The 8,687-nt window shown below is 52.0% G+C and overlaps 1 protein-coding gene across 2 annotated transcripts in view; it reads left to right on the top strand.

Annotated features, from left to right (window-relative positions):
• Nucleotides 1-8,687, top strand: part of PEBP4 (phosphatidylethanolamine-binding protein 4) — a 221,879-nt gene that overhangs the window by 180,735 nt on the left and 32,457 nt on the right. The gene's annotated exons all lie outside the window — the stretch shown is intronic.

The raw sequence follows: 8,687 nt of genomic DNA, 5'->3' as shown, positions 1-8,687 counted from the left end.
CCCACCAGCACACCAAAGCCAGTAGGCCAGGAGCCTGGCTCCCACCCTCCGCCCTCCTCCACAAGGAGTAGTGGCCTGGGAAGGACTTTGGCAAGGTGGCCTCTCTGGGGGGCTCTGCCTCAGGGTTCAATCTCAGGCACTGGGCAGCTGCGGGAGCCGCCCAGCTTCTCCAGTGCTCCTAACACTGATTGTCCTCATGAAACTCACTCCAGTGTCACTGATCTGATTTCATTATTTGGTCAAAACTAAGGAGTCTGCTTTGCTCTGGCTAGGTGTCTCCACGGGAAGGAGAAACTATTTTCAAAACAAGTTTGATGTGAAAAGATGTCCCAGCTAAAAGTCTGCCCTGATGCCCTTGCAGCGCTGACTCATTGTTGAAGTCCATGCAGTGACCCCAGTTTCGACGCCGGGAGGTGGGAGGAAACAGGAAATCTCTCGAGGAAGTGACTTCTCTGGAAACCTGTGTGTTCCTGGGATGCGACCAGCGGCCTCCTGATCACTGAGCAGGGCACATACGTTCTCTGGGATGATAAGGATGGTTCAGGCAGCTCTGTGGCTCCCATGAGCTGAAATTATTTAAGGACAGAAACAGCAGCCCTGTAGCCCCAGCCCTAACTCCATCCATGGTAGGCCCTCACTAAGAGTGTGCTGAACCAGGCTACCAGGCTATTCCCTGGCCACCTGCCTCTTGCGTCACACAGGCAAGTGGGGAATCTGATTAACCATCACGGTTTGCTCTTAGGAAACTCAAATTGGGCAATCAGGAAAAGGAGATGTGTCACCATATGTCTCCATGACAGAGAATGGGAACAGGAGAGTACTGGAGTAATGAGAAATTTGACTATAAAATTAACAGGTATCTTCTACTCAACCCAGAGTCTTTTCTTTAATACTGTGTCCCAGTGCATTGGCAGTGAGGGAGAAAGATGATAAATTGTTCCCTTTTCCTAGAAACAAAAAATGTCTTACAAGTATGTGCAAACCCCAGGATCCTGTATCTCTTAAACGGGATTACCTGGGTAGGAACAGGCTTCTCCAGGCAGAAATGAGCCCCTACAACAAGGGCTGGTGCCAAGAACAAAAGCTAAGGGTTAACCCAACCTTTCTAGTTGCAAGAAGGGGTTGTCTTCTTGACCACCATTTTTGAATGAGGGGAAATTCCAATTTGCCCCACTGTTCCCACCACAATCACAGACACACCCAGCCTTTGTATATGACTTTAAGTGAGGGGCATTGCTAGCCTTCCTGCCCAGCTGGAAACCCATTAATGTGGACATCCATTCAGGTTTTTCAAATTGCTCACTCTCACAGCCTCAGATGTGACCAGACAACTGTGGAGTTCGGTTACTTTATTTTCAAAGTGTTTTGCTAAGTATCTAAGAAAGAACCTTTCTTTCACAAAGACATCCATGTCACCATTTTTCCACTTTACAAATCTGGCCGCCGTAACCATGGCGGAGTCCCTGAAAATTCAGGTCCCAGCCTGAAAACTCTGATCATCTGATAAGTTTGAGCCTCTTGTAACAGAAAGAGAAGGTGGATGAGAGATGGCTGATGACAAGAGGAATGAATGACAGCTGGGCAGGAAGGCAGGCTGATAAGCCCACAGCAGGCAAGGAGCCCCATCCCCACCCAGGGCCTTTGAGGCAGGCTGCTTGGCAAAAGGAGACACTCCTTTGTTTTAGGAATGGTTAATTTATGCCCCTGTGGTTTCAAACAAGAGCAACCCAAAGTTTTCTTTAAACACACACACACACACTCCCCTTCCCTCTCCTCCTCCTCTCCTCCTCTTCCAAAGCGAGGCTCCTCTCCCCTAGCCCAATGATATGGGGCCTCTTTACTTAAGAGAAAGGGACAAACCATATTCACCAGTTCACCCAGATTATTCCACTAGTTCATGGCAGTAGGGAAGCCCTAAGACCACACAGAGGTTCCTGAGTATCAGACCCAAGTTCTCCAAGCCAACGGGATGATGGAAGGAAGGGAAAGAGCTTCATTCTGACCACCTGCAAGGGTCAAAAACAGTCTTGCGGGCCCTCAGAGACCCAGGTTTTACAACATAACAGCCTATATAGGCCTCTGAATCGAGGACCCTAGCGTTTGCTCTCCTAATCTAGGGACCTCGGTTTAGGGTGGCCCCCCTCACTCACCCCAACCCCGTCTAGAAGCAGGAGGCTCGACCTTGGAGCCCCTGCAGCATGGATTCCCTGGACCAGATTTCACAACGCAGAGCTGAGTTTACTACAAGTTTCAGACAAAGAAGGTGTGTCAGAGCCGAGAGCATGCTTCTGCCCGCTGCGTGGGCGTCAAGTTCAATACCTTCTTGTCAACACTTGAATGTGTTGAACATCACTCACAAGGGCATTCTTTAAGAAACCTATTAACTTAATTACCCAGGCGGTTTCCCGCCCCCCTCCCCCTATCCATGCATCTCATATAAAACTTTGGCTTTCTTCCTCTCTGAGATACTTTTGATGTTACTCCTCTCCCCTTGGCACAATACCATCTTGTTTATTTCTCTAACAGTTAGTCAGGGTGGCTGCACTGGTTAGTCTGACTCCTTGGCTCAGGTCTTAGCGCTGTAGGGAGCTGAGAGAGAGCAAAGTGTGACTCTAGTGATGGAGGAGAGGGTTGTCTGGCATCGTCTTCTCACTGCCTGATAGGAGTGGGAATCTAGAGGAAGAGGGCAGTGAAGGTATAAACCAGTTTCCACAGCATGTGCCTGCAAATGCAGGAGATGCAGGTTTGATCCCTGAGTGAGGAAGATCCCTTGGAGGAGGAAATGGCAACCCACTCCAGTATTCTTACCTGGAAAATCACATGGACAGAGGAGCCTGGCAGGCTACAGTCCATGAGGTCTAAAGAGTCAGACACAACTTAGCAACTAAACCACAACACAGGGTGTGCTCCCTCCTTCTTCTAGAAGGGGAGAGAGAGGATGCACCCAGAGATGCAGGTCAATCAACAGGCAATTAGTAAACACTAGCCATGTGCCTGGAACCATCCACTTAGATCTTGAAAGAAGAGATAACTCTGCCCAGATCAGTTTCTCCAAATCCCAACCCCATGCACATCCCAGTCCCTGGGAAATGAAAGAGTTAATTTGGTAAAAGTCATCTCACACTAGAAATCAGGAAAACTAGGTTCCAGAGCCACGCTGCCTATAAGCGGTCCCCTGGATACCAGGGCCCTGAACTGGTTCCTCTGGGAAAGGGAGAGAGTAGACATCGATAAGGGGTTTCTGGACTCTCTTCAGATCTCATCAGCCACAGCTCATCTGAGCTCCCATGGGCTGTTGGCAGCTTCCCACCCACTCGGGGAATCCCCTCAAAGGAAGGGAAGGAGAGGTGATGTCCAGACAGGGAGGCAAATTGCGACCATCTAAGGGAGTTGATCCATGTGCTGTGTTTGGTGGCCAGGCCCTGGACAGTGACTCGCCTCTCAAGGAGGGAGGAGATGAGGAGAGGCAGGGACTGGGAAGGGAATGACTTTCCGCTCTAGCAGGGTCAGTAGAGGTCATGAGCCCAGGAAGGCAACTGTGCTCCTAGGGCTGACATCACATAGAGGGGACCTCTTGCCCACTAATCTAAGGCCAGAAAAGCTACACAGAGGCCCAACAGACATGTCAGGAAGGTGCCAACCAGCCAGACCTCAGGCTCCCATTCATTGTATTGTGGGAAATCCGGGCTGCCAGCTATGATAAAGGCGGGACACACCCCACAGCTTTCTTGCCAAACCCATGAAGAACCAAAAAGCAATTTTCAGACCTTTCCAACCATCCCCATTCTCTCTCCTCCTTCCAGGGAAGCAAGAGCACTGGAGCAAATTCAGAAACTCCAGCAGAGCTCTGTGGGATACCCGCTTCTGTACGCACACCTCAGATTATCCCTTCCCCAGTCCCAAGAGCAGGTCCCCTAGACTCTCCGTGGACCAGTGTGGGTCTGCAGAGCCAAGAGGCATTGGTGTGGTGAGTCCTCTGTGTGGAATTATAGAGTTATAAGGGACCTAATGGGCCATCTGATCCAACCCCCAGCCTCTGGACAGGTCTGCTGCCCAGTCGCTCACTTGCTGTGAGTGGTCCTGAGTGCCCGGTGATGGCAAGTGGTCAGTGCCTCACGGCTTCCAGGCAGGGAGGGCTCATCTCCCGGGAAGCGCTTGCTTGTGGGGAAACCGGAGACTACCTGATGTTATTCCCACCCACCTCCCTGACTCAGGGCTGATTAAAGCCTGGTGACCTCTGATTCACACCATCCCCCTTCTTCACTCACCCCTAGCAACCCCTCCATGTGTGTGCAGTGGTAGAGGGGGAGGAGTGCTGGTGGAGGCCGAGGTTTTGACCCTCAGCACCCTCTCCTCCAAGGCGTCCAGCCTGCAGTTTCACTCTGATGCAACTCTCCGCCAGGCGGGTTCCGTGACCCAAGCACCCTGAGGCTTAGGTACCTTCCCGGGCAGAAGAGAAGGCATCTCCTTCTATCCACATTCTGGCCTTGTCCCGTCACTCACTGGCTGGTGGGCTTCTCTCCCCACCCACAGAGGGTTCCTCTCAGTGGTCCCTTCCACCTCAGCCATATAGGTTTTGAGCCTCCATCATACCCAAAGAGCCTAGGAACACCATCTTTTCAGGGGATCCTCCCTTCTCTAAAGGTGTGGGGGGATCTGCTGTGGCTGAGGCTTGGCAGGAGGGCAAAGCAGCAAAAGCTAATTTATCTCCCTTCCATACCTCCCTATGTGGTGTATACACAGGTGTGTGTGTGTGTGTGTGTGTGTGTGTGTGTGTGTGTGTGTGTCCAAATTGTTGGAGTTGACTAAGAGTCTAAGCATTGCCTAAGCCAGGGCCCAGGTCCAGGTGAAGCCCCTCCCCCACCACCCCCAGTCTGGGACCGACATCCCCTCCAATGCCAGGGCTCCCGGCTCTGTGGGAGAGAGCACTTGCAGCCCAGGGCTCCTGCTCACACACTCACACATTCCCTGAGAAAGCCCCCTGGGGCCTCCGTGGGAAGGCTTTCCAGGAGACTTTTATGGCAAGAGAGGAAGTCTGGGGCATCATTAAAACAGCTCAAGCCAAGGAGTGGGCAGAAGCCTAGCAGCAGAGTCAGGCCACAACCTTCCCCATCTAAGAAGCCTTGAACTCCTTTCCTAGTCTCAAGCTGTTCAGTTAGGCAAGATCCCCATAGTCTCACTGCTGCCCCTCAAACCACCTCCCCCTTGTGCACACATCTATGTGTATGCACACACACACACACATGCACAGGTGAATCACACATACACACACAAACACCTAACTGGATGCTCACACTGACTCACCCAGATCTGACCATCGAAGGCTCCAGCCCAAAGAAGCACTGAACTTAGAGCTGCAAGTCTATAAGCAGGAGGCTCGACCTTGGAGCTCCTGCAGCACTTGGAGCTGGGAGAAAACCTTGAGCCTTGGGCACCTTCCTCAAGAAATTATCTTCATTATTTAACAGAAGAAGGCACTGATCGGCTCCCAGATCCAAGGCCCAAGGTCACCCAGCTCCGAGTCCAGAACCCCATGGCCTCTCACAGGTAGCCTATCAGGAAGCTGAGCTCAGAAGAGAGGCTGGTTCCCCTTAAAGGCTTATGGAGGAGGCAGGGCGTGGATGAGGCAGGGGACCTCCAGGGAGTCCAGTGCTAGGTATCATTTAGGGGTCTGATGTCCAGCTCAGTAGCTACTAGCCACATGTGCTGATTTTAATTAAAATTAATTAAAATTTAATAAAGCATTTTAAAATTCAGTTCCTCAGCAACACTAGCCATATTTGAAGTGTTCAAGCCACGTATGGCTACAAGTTACTGTATAAGACAGTGTGGATCTGCAGCATTTTCATCATCACAAAATGTTGTATTGGATGAAGATGTATTGCCGCTCAGGAGAAGGTGAACTAGGGAAGCCAAAATGAAGAAATCAGTTTCCTGATAGAAGGATGAGGTTCATGTGGGAAGGAGAGGAGGAGAAGAGAGGGGTGAAGAGGAAGAGACTGGAGAGAGAAGAGAGAATGGAAGAGGAAGAGACTGAAATAAAAGAGAAGGGAAGGGAGGCAAGGGAAACCCTGTGGCCTAGAGCTGACCAGCTGCTCCTAGTCTGGGAGACTGACACTCTCCCTCATCCTCCTCCAGAAAGGCCAGAGAACAGAACCACAGGTCCCGCAGCCAGGGGCCACAGATAGGCCATCTGGTAGTTATCCAGACTGAAAGAGTTCAACCTGTCCCCAAACAGATCAGCCCTCACGTCCAGGCCTCTCTCCATCCCCAAGGGTGGCTTTCACACCAGGACTCCTGGACTTGCAGAGATGGCCCCGCCCCTTTCCATTGTCAGTGGGTGGGGGCGGGGCACATCTAACAGGGATGGCCCTGAGACCCTTTTACAGATCACTGAAGCAAAAATGTTTCTTGGGAAAAAAGAAGGAAGCAAGCAAACTGAAATATTAATGCTGCTTCTGCCATGAGTTGGGTGCACTGTTCAAGTCAAGGGACAACACCTCGACTCAATTCCACAGACAGATAAATCTATCATGTCATGTTCTCCCACATCCTCTGATGTTTGAAAGACTGCACTGAGCTGGATAAAGAGCATCACACCTGTGATCAGCATTATCTGGGTTTAATCCCACTTCTGCCACCTAATGACCTGGACAAATGGCTGCCCTCCCCCAGCCTCTTTTTCCTGCCTTGTGGGGTCATCAGGGTGATCAGGTACACCGATGAATGTGGAACGCCTGGACCAGGCCTGCACTGAGTGTGTGCTAGTCCCTCGCCTTCAGCCCCAGCCTCCGCTGGAGGAGCAGGAGACAGAGCAGCAGGGGCACAAGATGCTCTGGCAGAGCTCGGGACCAGAGGAGATGCAGAAGAAGCACTTGGGAGAGAGCACCTGAGGAAGGCTTCAGAGTGGAAAAGAAGTGGGAACCAGTCTATAAAGATAAGGAGAATCAGAGGAGGACATCTGAGACAGAAAACACAGAGCCAAGCCCACAGAGAACCTCAACTCTTACTAGTCAAGCTGAGGGCCTGAGGAGAGCTCTCAGCCTCACATGGGTAAATCCTCCAGTCACAGGGTCCCAGGCCCTCCCTGAGTCACCTGCCCACCCCAAGACCCTCCAGATCCCACCTCAAAATCTGGTTGCCAATGCCTCTGCAGAACCTAAGGCTAGGGAAGTGTTGACCCATCATAGTCCAGACCCCTCTCAGTGCTCCCACAGCGGCACTCAGTATCCCCTAACTCCGGAGGGCACTGAAGAAAGTGACCTGCCACTGTCCAAAAAGTTTCCTCCCCCAGACCAGAAGGAGTGGCCCAGAGGAGATTTAGGAAGATCTGGACTGGTCCTTCAGCCCAATTTGAGCTCATCCAGGGTGGCCCAAGAAATTCCAGCAAAGGGGAAAGGAATCATCTCTTCCCTTCAGCATTGATTTCCTGAACACAGGCCCCCTTTGTTACAAGGTGCAGGCAGAGTAACCTTGGACTCTGAGTCAGGAGGCTTAGATCATGGGCCAGGACACCTGGATTCCATTCTGTAACCTCGGGCAAGTCACTTCACCTGTTGGGAGCTTGTGTTCCCCACCTGCAGATTGGGGTGATAAGCCTTGTCCTTCTGCCTCCTTGGGAAGAAGAGTTAAACGATGCTATGGCGTGAAAGTGCCTGAGAGGCCTCTGGATAGGAGAGTGGCCAACACATGTATCGGATGGTGGTTGTTACTGCCTGCTAACCACGACACCACCTCCAAGTGACTCACCTCACCTGTTGGCTCTCAGAGACTCTCTAAAGGTGCTTTTCCTACTGCGGTGCCCCCCTGCTGAGAGGCCAAGTGGGAAGCGAGGGCAGTGCTTTTTCTGTCTGGCGGTTGTCAGGGGGCGACTTCTCCAAGGCAAGGACACTGAAAATGGGAGGTCGGTGAGGGGCCCAGGAATCTGCCTCTTGGGATCCTCTGCCCTCCTCTGACCCCAATTATCTGCAGATGGCCTGGAGGCAGGGCTAGGCCAGTGCCCAGATGGGAACACTGAGGCTTCAGGCTGACTCATTAGAGTTTCTTGCCATTGGAAGACCTTGTAATGATGGCCTGTGGCTCTCATCCAGATGCTGACCAAAAGACCACAGTTAGGCAGCTCCGGAACTCTGGAAAAAGCAAATCAGCCTGTCCGTCCATCCTCTGGGGCGTGTGTGGGGACTTAGATTCTGCTCATCCCACCTGCTTCAGATGTTACCAGCCACCACGGCCCCATGGCCACTCCCAGAGGCTTGCCCAGGGCTGGTGGGTTCGATTGTTGATTGTTAATTGTTTTGCCACTTTATCCCAAGTGACTTCATGTTCACCTGACCAATTCCTACAATCAACCTAGGTTGGGGGCGGGGGGGACTCAAATAACAGCTAGAATCTCTCCAGGAGCTAGTCCTGGGAACACAGGGGCAAGTATCTCTTTAAAAATATTCCCTGCATGGCAGGTCACACTGGCCTGCAGCCACAACACCCAGGGCTGTGATCTCACCAAGCTCCAGGAAGCCAAACAGGGTCAGGCCTCCCAAGCAAAACATAGGTGTTGCTGGTGATTCAGCAGGCGAGCCCCGCCCTCCCAAGTCTTGCTCTTTTCAGGTGAAGGAGTTGATGCTGGGATGATTCAGTGAGCTCTTATGGGTGGGGGGTGGGGAGGGGCGCAGAGGAAGGGGGTGTGGTGC

Source organism: Bison bison, unplaced genomic scaffold, assembly GCF_000754665.1.
Source record: "Bison bison bison isolate TAMUID 2011002044 unplaced genomic scaffold, Bison_UMD1.0 scf7180017864217, whole genome shotgun sequence".
NCBI lineage: Eukaryota > Metazoa > Chordata > Mammalia > Artiodactyla > Bovidae > Bison > Bison bison.
Note: the sequence above shows the minus strand (reverse complement) of the source record. Positions and strands in the feature narration are given on the sequence as shown.